The sequence below is a fragment of the Nansenia antarctica genome, assembly GCF_963989245.1.
Source record: "Nansenia antarctica genome assembly, chromosome: 4".
In the NCBI taxonomy this organism is placed as follows: Eukaryota; Metazoa; Chordata; class Actinopteri; order Argentiniformes; family Microstomatidae; genus Nansenia; species Nansenia antarctica.
This window is the reverse complement of record NC_137689.1, coordinates 46,015,802-46,028,464: the sequence shown is the minus strand read 5'-3', so window position 1 is coordinate 46,028,464 and position 12,663 is coordinate 46,015,802.

The following is a 12,663-nucleotide window of genomic DNA, read 5'->3' as shown; positions in this document are numbered from 1 at the left end:
GCTGTAACCTCTGCCATCAGGGTGGAGAGAACTTCATGAGTCAGGCGAGAAGGGCAAGCCTTGAGCAACATGGAGTCAAGTATGCGCCTTGATATCCCTATCATCCTTTCCCAGGAGCCTCCCATGTGGGATGAATGAGGTGGGTTGAAGACCCATGAGCAGCCCTCTTCTCCCAGGTACTTTCGAATGCTAGGCATGTTGGGGTCGGTCAGCAGAATGTTCAGCTCTCGGCATGCGCCTGTGAAATTTGTTCCACAATCTGATCTAATCTGTTTGGCAGGTCCTCTTAGACTAAAGAACCTGCGTAGCGCATTGATAAAGCATGATGTGTCCATTGACTCAATCAATTCGATGTGGACAGCGCGCATACTTAGACATGTGAAAAGAACAGCCCATCTTTTACTGTTTGCCTGTCCTCCTCTTGTGCGTCTTGTGCTTACATGCCAGGGGCCGAAGACGTCCAGTCCCACGTAGGTGAATGGGGGTTCAGTACTCAGGCGATCAACAGGTAGGTCGGCCATCCTCTGTTCCGTCACTCTGCCTCTGAGCTTCTTGCAGGTTACACAGTCGTGAAGGATGCCTTTGATCAGTCGTCTTGCTCCCATGATCCAGTACCCTGCAGTGCGGACAGCGCCTTCGGTAAAGACTCGGCCTTGGTGCATCACCCTTTGGTGATGGTGTTCCACAAGTAGCTTTGCGATGTGTTTCCGTCCCGGAATAACAAGAGGGTGTTTTTCCTTGTAGGCGAGATCTGAATGTCTGAGCCGTCCCCCTATTCTCAGGAGGCCTTCTTCGTCGCAATTGGGATTGAGTTTCTTCAGAGGACTACTTCTTGAGATGTCCTTTCCACTTGCTATGCACGCAAGTTCGTCCTTGTAAGCCTCTCCTTGCACGCATTTGATGATGATGAGTTCAGCTTTTGTCAGTTCTTCAGCTGTGCGAGGCTGCTTGCAGTGATGCCATGAACTGCAAGTTTGATCCTGATCTTTGCTGGTAGCCTTACAGGATTCCACGATGTGGATGAGTGAACTTGTTGCTCTCACAAGTCGCTTCCATGAGGAAAAACGCTCGAATCTGTGAGATCCAAGGTGTGTTCTGTCGTTGGGCAGGTTGGTGATGTGTGCCCGCACCTCTATGTCTGAGTCCGGGTTGATGAGGTCAAAGACTTCAGGTGATGATGGTTCCTCTACTTGTAGCAGAAACGTTGGTCCTCTAAGCCAGGTTGTCTCACCTAGCATAGCTGCAGGCACAGAACGTGTGCCAAGGTCAGCTGGGTTATGGCTTGTGGAGATGTAGTGCCACTGGGTTGGTTCAGAAGACCGCCGTATACGCTGCACTCTGTTGCTCACATATACATAGAACCTTCTTGTCTGGTTGCTAATGTATCCTAGGACAACTCGGCTATCTGTATAGAACTTGACAGCATCCAGAGCTATATCTAGCTCGCTTGTGACTAGCTCAGCGACTTCCACACCCAACACGGCAGCTCCCAACTCCAATCTTGGGATAGTGTGAGCCGACTGTGGAGTTAACTTAGCTTTTCCAAGGACAAATCCTACTTGACATTTTTGCTCAACATCAATTACTTGGAGATAGGCGACTGCTGCAATAGCCTTCACTGAAGCGTCTGAGAACACGTGTAGCTCCTTTCTTATGGCTATTGAGATTGTAGAAGCAGAATAGGTTCTTGGGATCTCCAACTGCCTGAGGTCTTGAAGAGAGCTTCTCCAAGCGTTCCACTCATCTTCCCTTTCTGGAGGAAGAGGAGAGTCCCAGTCGGAGGCTTCGTTTGTGAGCTCTCGTAACAGGATCTTTCCCTGTATCGTAACTGGTGCAACGAATCCAAGTGGATCGAAGAGGCCGTTGACAGTAGCTAGAACACCCCTACGTGTGAAAGGCTTTGTGGATTCTGCTACTTGAAACGTGAAGACATCTTTCTTCAGATCCCAACTCACTCCAAGGCTCCGTTGAATAGGAGTGGGATCGACATCCAAGTTTAGGTCTTTGAGTCCCTTTGCTCGGTCCTCAGCAGAGAATGCTTCCATAACCTCCTGGCTGTTGGAAGCAACATTGTGAAGTCGCAGGTTCGACACAGCAAGCATCTCCTGTGTCCGCTTCAGTAGGTCGATGGCTTCACGTGCTGTGGGCCTTGACAGGAGTCCGTCGTCAACGTAGAACTCTCTTTCGATGAACTGTTTGGCGTCAGACCCAAATTCTTCTTCACCATGAGCTGCAGCACGTCTGAGACCATAGATTGCCACCGCAGGAGAGGGACTGTTCCCGAATACGTGAACCTTCATGCGGTACTCACATATGTCGTTCCTAGGATCGTTGTCCTCGTACCACAGAAAGCGGAGAAAGTTCCTGTGGTCTTCTTTCACAACGAAGCTGTGAAACATTTGTTCTATGTCCACAGTGACAGCGATCGGTTCTCGTCTGAATCGCACCAGTACTCCTAAGAGGCTGTTATTTAAGTCCGGACCAGAAAGGAGAACATCGTTCAGTGACACGCCTTTCCATTTTGCACTGGAATCGAAGACGACTCGAATCTGGCCTGGCTTCTGAGGGTGATAAACCCCGAAGATAGGTAAGTACCAACATTCTTGTCCGTTCTCCAATGTAGGAGCCAGCTCAGCATGATCACGGTCGAAGATGTTCTGCATGAACGCGATGAAGTGCCTCTTCATCTCGGGCCTTTTCTCCAGTGTGTTTTGAAGAGAGGTAAGTCGTGTGAGGGCCTGGCCTCGGCTGTGAGGGAGTTGCTGACGGGGTGTTCTGAATGGCAATGGTGCCACCCAGCTGTTGCAGTCATCCATATACATTTCTTTGTCCATGACCTTTAAGAACAGTCTGTCTTCAATAGAGAGTCCAATCTTGTTGTCATCCCCGGACGTGTTGAAGATGGTTCTCCCTAAGTTGCATTCCCGGATACTGTGGGTGCCTTGCGCTGGGGCAATTTGATGTGCTGGCTTCGGAACATATTGCTCCTTCACCTGGATCCTGTTCGGACATGGGCTGAAGAATGAAGGGCGTTGGTTCTCAAGCACATTGGTGCGGTAGCTTTGGATGTCTGAAGGCTTGTGGGCTGCCTCTAGGCAGACTTCTCCTATGATGACCCATCCCAGGTCGAGTCGTTGTGCGTAGGGGGCGTCATGTGGACCGTTCCGTTGCTCCCGCACTTTATGAACTCTAAGGATGTCTCGGCCTAGCAAGAGAAGGATCTGTGCTTTAGAATCCAAAGGTGGTATACCATATGCTATGGGCTTGAGGTGGGAATGATGCAACGCTGCTTCTGGCGTAGGTATCTCAGCTCTTTCGGTGGGAATGTTGTTACACTCTATTAGTGTAGGTAGTGTCACTGTTGTAGCTCCATCCACAGATTCCACCACAAAGCCTGTGGCTCTCCTTCCTGTCATCTGAGTTGTACCTGCACATGTACGAAGTGTGAATGCTGAATCTGACCCCTTGATGTGGAACATATCAAAGAATTCAGACCTTGCAAGCGACCTGTTGCTTTGGTCATCCAGCACAACATATGCTCTGGTTGCTCTCTCTGGGTGTGCTTCTGGGAATATATTCACCAGGCAAATCTTCGAGCAGGATCTGCCGCTTTGACCCTCTCCACAGACTTCTGTGCAATTTGAGGTGACTGCAGATTGGTCTGATCCTCCTTCTCCCTCCCCGCCATCCTCAGATGGGGCTGGAGGCGGAGGTCCTGGATGAAGAGCCGTGGTGTGGCTGTTACTCTCACATTCCATGCACTTGATGGCTGTGGTGCAGTTCTTGGCTAGATGAGTAGTTGTGGAACAACATCTGAAGCAGACACCGTTGTCTTTGAGGAAGGCCTTGCGCTCCTCGAGGGGCTTGCTTCTGAAACCTCTGCAGCGTGTTAGGGGGTGTGGCTTCTTATGGAGAGGGCATAGTTTTTTCATGTCCACTGCTGTTCGGCCTGAACCGTCTCGTGTGTCTTTCTCGTGAGAGACATCTGTCTTACGTGCAGAGACCATGCTCTTACTTTGTCTCTTGAATGGCTGCTCTGACTTCATCTGGGCTGTGTTACTCATCGATAGCCTGAAGCTTGGGTCATTGCGAGCTCGTGCCTCTTTGGTGATGAACTCGCAGAAGAATGTGAATGGGGGAAAAACTACCTGTCGCTCAGCTTTGTATCTGGAACCCTGTGATATCCATTTCTCTTGGATGTTGTAGGGCAACTTGTCTACGATGGGCAAAATGCCGCGTGAAGTGTCCAGATAGCTCAAACCAGGCAGGTAACCTTCGAACATGGCTGCTTCCAACTCTTGGAGAAGGTCACTTAGCTCTCTCAGCTTCACAGGATCTTTATTGCTGATCTTTGGGAAGTTCTCCAGCCTGTCGAAGAGGGACTTTTCAATTACCTCTGGAGACCCGAAGCACTCTTCTAAGCGTTCCCAAGCTTTGCATAGACCTTGAGATGAATGACCTACATGTACTGCTCTTATTCGTTTCACGTGCTTTGCAGATTCACTCCCTAACCACTTAATCATGAGGTCCATCTCTTCATTAGCACTGAGTAGTAATCCGTCAATGGCGTTCTTGAAGGACGACTTCCATGCCCAGTAATCTTCTGGGTGATCATCGAACTTGGTGAGACCGGAGGTTACGAGGTCTCTGCGTGCTAGGTACCGAGCCACATCACTGATGTCGCTTGTGTCACCGCTTCCTGTTGGTTTGTATGGTGAACCCTTGGGCCTGCTGGGTGTGGGCTGCTCTGATGAGGGCTGCCCTGATGTCTTTGGCCTACTAGGTCGCAGTGATGGAGAGCTGTGCTCATGCTTCACAGTGGAGGAGTGCTGTCTCTCGTATGAAACAGTAAGACGCTGTCTGGGTGGTGAGGAGGATCTCAGCCTATGGACTATCGGTTCCAGATTGGCTATAGAGTCCTTAACATCTTCGGCAGATAGTGGTAGCTGTGACTGTTGTTCTACGTACTGGCGTGTGCGGTCAACAGTGGCATGAATGACAGCTTCGATACCGTTGTTTTCTTCCTCCGCTGCTGCTTCAAGAACATTAGCTTCAGCGATGGCTTCTGCCACTTCTTTCTCATGCAGCAAGTTCTTTAATTTTGCTTCCATTTGGGCTTTTTCGATCATAATCTCTGATTCCATTTTTGCATAGCTAGCACGTGTGCGTGCTACTTCCACTTTGACACGTGCATTGACAGCTGCCCTACTGGCTGTTGATTTAAAAGACCTAGATGTGCTAGAGGCCACTGACCTTGTCTCAGCATTGCTCAACTCTTCCATCATGAATATTGCTGTGTGCTTGGCGTGAGCAAGGATGATGGGGAGCAGTGCTGAAGATCTCTCTCCTTGAGTCGATCCGCCCGCTGAGTGGTTGCTTTTTTACTATTCTGTTCCCACTGCGCGTAACCAGGGCGCAACTTCCACAGATAGCGAACACACACACTGACACACAAATGAATCCTCAGACGCTGGAGTAAAGTTTAGTTTTTTACTCAATCCTCAGAAACATGAGTGGTCGTTTGGTTATTTTGTAAAAAAGCAAAGCCTTTTCCAGGGCAAGAATGTAAACAAAGAGATTCTCCGGAGCTTTTCCTCTCAACTAGCTGCTGCTAAGAGCTATCACGTCTGACCAGTGTGCTCACGTCATGTGACTAATGTTCGTCATGTGACTAATCAAAACCGAAACTGAATAAAGGCAGTAACAAATGTAATGTCATAAAATGTCCACTAGATGTCTCTAAAATGAAAACCTAAGAAACCATGACACCACTCGTTTGAGTGCTGTGTGTGTTCTGCTGTGAGACGTTGCCGTTTTTGTGTTACTGGGTAATTGTACTGTGTTTTAGTGAACGCACCCTAGAATGTTCACGAGAGGAATATTTTGTTCTCCCAACGGTGCGAGGAGTTGGTGGTTTTGTAACGGAGAGGAGGGTTGCCTTTCGGGACTCGTGAGTGGCTGGGAGAGAGACATTTGTTATACCTAATTCAATATGCAATCTAAATCATAAACCTCTAGTGACCGATGTTAAAGGTTACTGTTGTGTGGATATTTTTGGAGTAAACAACGAACTAAGACCGTGAGATGCGGCTAGCGAACGACGCTAGCCATCTCCACCCCAATTCATCGTGTGAGTCTGACGTGCCCGTTCCAGTCCTGAGTCGGGATATTCAGATCCACCTGTCTACTAGCTACCTCTACGACGTTTCCACTGAACTTTCCACCTCTCCCTTCATCCATCACCATCACCACGCGTGCTACAACCCGGGCTACTGGTACCATTAGATAGATATATCAATGTTATATGTATGTGCATTTGTGTATGTTATCTGTATATATTAAATGTTGTAATTGTTCCATATTTGATACCTGTCTCCCCCCCCTCAGTTATTTAGTCGGTGTCCACCATTTGAATTCAATTTAGTCGATCTAGAGCAGGGGTTGGCAATTAAGTTTGGCTTCGGGCCAAAAGAAAATGTGCCACTAGATGGCGGGCCCGAACCTAATCAAAGGCTAATTTAAGTAATTGATTGTTTAAAAATGTGACACGTTCTAATGCTTTGACTTTTCTTTCGAGAGATGTACACATCGCTAGTCAACTAACACAGCTTGTTTTGTGAGCCTGCTAACAATGTAAAGTAGTGTTCTAGTTAACTAGGTAGCAGTCCAATCCATTTCGTTGCAGTATTTTGGCTTGACTAGCGAGTTTGTGTTGTGATTCTCAACAACGTTGAAACGTAGTTTCACCCTTTTATCACCCTTATATTTTTGAATAATAAATGTGTGGACTGACGATGTAGCGCAGCCTAACTTATTCTAATAATTATTTAACATACTTTTATTCTGATAATTATTCCCCCCTCCTCCCATTTATTATTGGATTGGTTGTTTGCGTGTCGGGTGAAGTTAGCTAAACATTTAACCTGCTAGCTAGCAAGAGAAACATAATGTCACTCTCCAAAGGTCTAAAGAGGAAAGTTGACGGTGAAAACAGGGCATTTAAAGAGGAATGGACAGTGAACTATACGTTCATCCTACCTGGTTTCATCAATGCAAAGCCATTGTGAGACTCACATTTTCCGTGCTCACAATGTTCCCTTTCTATACATGCGAGTCGTCCTTTTCGTCAATGAATGTGATAAAGACGCACGAGAGGAATCGATTGATGCATAAAAATTAAAGTGACGTCCATATGACCAGATATCAGGCAAATACTGACCGATGGGAGATGCCACTTTTCACATTAAGTGAGTACCAAGCCAGTCGTTATTGTATTTTGTAATTGTATTTTGTATATTTTGAATGAATGGCTCATTGTAATTATTATCCCTAATAGCGTGTTTGCTCTGTCGTTTCAGGAGCATAGGCCTATGCACCACCACCCCTCGCATGATCAAGCGGATTCTGCTTCTTTTTTTTCAGTGCGCTTCGGTGCACCCCGCTGCCTGATTGTCTGTCCCTGTGTCATTCACTCTCAACATGGATAAAAGTACAATAAGCATTATTCAGGTGGAGGTAGATTCTCTATTCGGACATTATAGGCGCTATATGTGGGACTGTCGGTCCGATATTGTAAAAAAAAAAAAAAGTGGATTCTCAAAATAATCTGCTGGGCCACATATTATTGGTGAGGGGCCAACAATGGCCCGCGGGCCCCCTATTGCCGACCCCTGATCTAGAGTGTTAGTGTTAAATTGTGCCACTAAGGTAATCATAGTCCACGGGTGTGTATCCCTCCGATACAAGGTGTGTTCTCTAGCAGGATACCCAACTCTGTGGAATGCATAAAGAACGGGTTTTAAAATCGACAGAATGACTTGACTTTACTTGTACGATGTTGGACAAAAAAATAAAACGTCCTTCTTCTATCTAGCACGACGACTGCCAATGGCCCCTTGGCCCGAGCATAGATGACTTTTTCCTGCTACGACTGGATAGATGATTCACTTACTTAGTCAAATGTATGTGTTGTAAACCGCTTTGGACAAAGGCATCTGCTAAATGCCCAAAATGTAAATGGGTAAATGTCAGCCCCATAAGATTATGAAAAAAACAAAATGGCTGTGGAAAGATAATTCTCCTTTGCTTCCGACCCTGAAACCAAGGTAAACTGAGTAAGTTAGTGGGTCTCTACTTGATCATGGGTTTGGAAACCTCGACACATACAGTATCAGATGTTTTACTAGCTTGAAGGATTCAAAACCCCAGTAGATCAAGAATATAAGCCTAATCATCCATCTTTCTAGGATGAAGATTAATAACATGAGTAGAACCTTCTATGAACTCCTAGATTAATAACAGGAGTAGAACCTTCTATGAACTCATAGATTTATAACATGAGTAGCGCCCTAACCCTAGCGTCTATGAACTCAAGGATAGGAGTTATGAGCCACGTTTGAGAGACGATCCATGAATTACATCACCATGTGAGGGGCGAATTATGAGTTATGATTCTGCTTCTCCGCCCCTCCATTCTACCCGCAGGTTAATCTAAGGACAGGCTGCGATGACTAAATCAGCCATGGCTGATATGGAACATAAAATAGAGACACAACAGATACTTCACCTGTGGAGACGCTAATGATGACACTAGTTGTCTGCCTATACTCTGCAGCTGTGTGGATCTTTCCTGTATAACTGACTGAGCGTGACATTTGCTTTGTGTTTAGGGGAGACGGCTGGTGGACGTAGACATTGTTGTGATGCTTGGAATGGAATGAGCAGCGTTGGGTGTTTGATATGGTTCCTCATTCCGTTCCAAGAATCACAATTCGGTTAATAAGTCTGACGTCAAATGTGACGTTTAGAAATTTCCGGGTCCAAACCAGAAATTCCCTGCACCATAGTACCAGTGTACTACAGCGGTAGAATGACAGTTCAATCATTTTAGACTCGGATCTATTCATACAACAAGGGACACAGCACTTTCCCATTTTCCCCATATTTGTCAGCGTCTTTGAGCCTCGGAAAAGCGCTATATAAATATAATGAATTATTATTATTATTACTGAGGCATTTCGAAGACAGCGCATCAGCTAACTTTGGACCCGGAAACACGTCACGACTTAACAACCGAATGAGGCCGTCCTCTGATTTCCTAGCTAACGGTTAGCTGCACCCAAATAGTTGTTTTTAAGGCGAGACAACCCATTATTTACGTTCACTTTAGTTAACAATATCGGCCTTTCAAGTGTATTACAATTTTTTTTTATCTATAAAGACACTTACTGTAGATTTAGATTTAGTCCTCTAAAAATGAATTAGGCCCCTACACTTTCTTTTATTTATTTTTTGTTTCTTTTTGTTATTACTACTCGATCTTTTCAGTTTGTAAAGTGTCTTTGAGTGTCTAGAAAAGCGCTATATAAGTCTAATGTATTATTATTATTATTATCATTATTATTATTATTATTATTATTATTATTATTATTATTTCTCCACCACCAGCCTCCCTTGGTGTCTGCTGAAGATTCGGTCTTATAACTAACCAGTACTTTTACTATGAAGGTCGACCCAGTTCACCTCCTTGGTGGTACATCTAGGCATGGTACAAAAGCTAATAATCATTGACTTGGGGGGGGGGCGATATGCAGATGGGCTTCCGTGGCCTCTAAGAGCTCTGTCAATGCAGCACATAGACTGATCAGTCCCAGTCACCCCAGGTTCCCCTGACAAGACCCCACCCCCCCACCCCCCCACCCCCTCCAGGGAGTACATATAACCCTCAGTATTAGCCACTGTCAGATCAATACCACCTCTATTGACTCCCATCGTCATGACGTTTCTCAGCTCAATCTTGCCCTTGCCCGACCTCACATACATACACACATGGTATCATACTGCACAGTACACACACACCTCACCGCACACACACACACACACACACACACACACACACAATTCACAACTCACCGCATACACACACACACACACAACTCACCGCATACACACACACACACACACAAACACACACACACACACACACACACAACTCACCGCATACACACACACATAACTCACCGCATACACACACACACACACACACACACAACTCACCACATACACACACACACACACACACACACACACACGCAAACACACACAGACAGACACACACACAGAAAATCATACCCTTACGGTAGAGGATTACACACTCTTTCTCTTCCTCCCTCTCTCTCTCTATCTCTCTCTCTCTCTCTCTGTCTCTCTCTCTCTCTCTGTCTCTCTCTCTCTCTCTCGCTTCGATGCAAATTGGAAGCGACAGAGCAATCCTGAATTCCATCACAGAGAGATTGAGCCAACCTGTTTGGGTCTGTATGAGAAGGGCTGCCCCAGCATAGTAATCGAACTGTGCGTGCGTGTGTGCATGCATGTGTGCGTGTGTGCGTGTGTGTGTGCGGCGCTCACACATGTCAATCTCTGTATCACTTGTCTAATTAATTTTGACAAGATTCTACACTGTATTTTTTTAATACCATTTTAAAAGGCTGAAAATGACACACAAACGCACCTCCCTTCAAAGGGGATCAGGAGATATTAAACACCGATTGTCGATTCGATTCAAATCACGAGGTGAACACAGTGAAGCAGGCGTCACATACGTCCGAACCCTGAACCGTCCGAACCCCCCCGCCCCCCTCCGGCAATATGAATTGCTAATGGGAAAAAAAGAAAAAAAACTTTTTGTGTGCGTGAAATACCGTCTTTACTGTTTTTAATGCTCTCTGAGCTCTTAATATTACTTTTGTGAATTCTGGTGGTTTCACTGCCAAGGTCTCTGGTTGGTCGGTGTGGAGGGGAGTGGAGGGGGGGTGGGGGATGGGTGGAGGGTGGATAGTGAAGGAGGAGGAGGAGAGAGAGAGAGAGAGAGAGAGAGAGAGAGAGAGAGAGAGAGAGAGAGAGAGAGAGAGAGAGAGAGAGAGAGAGAGAGGGGAGATGGGGGGATGGGAGGGGAGTGGGTGATCTCCATACATTATGCATGGAATGATGACACCTCTCTGAGTCCCCTTGTGCTGAGAATAAAATGGTGGTGGTGGTATAGTGGTGGTGGTATAGTGGTGGTGGTATAGTGGTGGTGGTATAGTGGTGGTATAGTGGTGGTGGTATAGTGGTGGTATAGTGGTGGTGGTATGGTGGTGGTGGTATAGTGGTGGTATAGTGGTGGTGGTATAGTGGTGGTGGTATAGTGGTGGTGGTATGGCGGTGGTGGTATAGTGGTGGTGGTATAGTGGTGGTGGTATGGTGGTGGTGGTATAGTGGTGGTGGTATAGTGGTGGTGGTATAGTGGTGGTGGTATGGTGGTGGTGGTATAGTGGTGGTATAGTGGTGGTGGTATGGTGGTGGTGGTATAGTGGTGGTGGTATGGTGGTGGTGGGGGTTGGGGGGGTAGGGTTGGGTGGGGGGGGAGTATTGTGATGCAGTATACTGCACAGACCTTTGCAACCCCCCCTCTCGTTCCCCCCTCCCCCCTCCCCAGCCTCCCCACCCCACACCCACCCCTCCCCAGCCTCCCCAGCCCACACCCACCCCTCCCCAGCCCCCAGCTCCAGTGAGGCAGGCCACAGCAGAGCAAAGCGGAGCCGTGTGCAGAGACAACGACATCCATCGCTGCAATGAATAATCGATGAACACCATCTGGTGGGTACAGGGGGAGCACACCTCCAATCGTTTACCCCGAGACGAGTCTCTCTCTCTCCCTCCCTCTCCCTCCCTCCCTCCCTCCCCTGTTTCCAGTGCACCTCCGTGGCCCCTGAGTGTCTGAGGGCAGCTATGGGACGCCTCATTCAAATTCAGCTGAACTATCGCTAATAAACTGGTGCTAATAAAAACTGGAACGACCTCCCTTTAATGACCCGACCACCATGACTTATATTGCAACTAAAAGTTGCTGATTAAGAGGAGGTTCTAATGTAAATGATAGTTGGTTAATGATATCTACCTCCACTGTGATTTATTTCATTTTCGCAGAGAGCTTTACACAACACTGAGTTCATTAGTAAACACTGACGTTCGAGACCCTTGGTCATGCAGAACATGCCGCATCTTCAGACAGTGGGGTTAGAGTTGTTTTGCACACCTAGTTTGTGTTGAAAAATCCAACAGGGCAACCAGGTAAAAGAAATGAATCTAGTAGGCAGTGTTAGTGATGAATATGCTAGCAGCGCTGTGTTTTACATTCAGTCCAAACCCTGAGCAGTGGGCTTGTAATGGAGGCACACCATATCCATCACCATGACAGAGAGGGAGAGAGAAAGAGAGAGAGAGAGAGAGAGTGAGAGTGAGAGAGAGAGTGAGAGGGAGGGAGGGAGAGAGAGAGAGGTAGAGAGAGAGAGATATAGAGAGAGAGGAAGGGAGAGAGAGAGGGAGGAAGAGAGAGGGAGAGAGAGAGGAAGGGAGAGAGAGAGGGAGAGAGAGGGAGGGAGAGAGAGAGGTGAGAGAGAGGTGAGAGAAAGAGAGATAGAGCACCCCCCCCCCCCCCCGTGAAAAATGTTGAGATTTTTTTTTCTCAATTCCTGCATGCTAGTGAATTTTCATAGTAACACTGCACTTCAGACAACCTACAACTGGTGATGGTGTCTAGGTCTTTAAGTGTTGAGCTGAGAGCAGTCACTGCTGTTTTTTGTGGTCTTCTTTCACACACACATCTTACCAAGTGTGTATGAA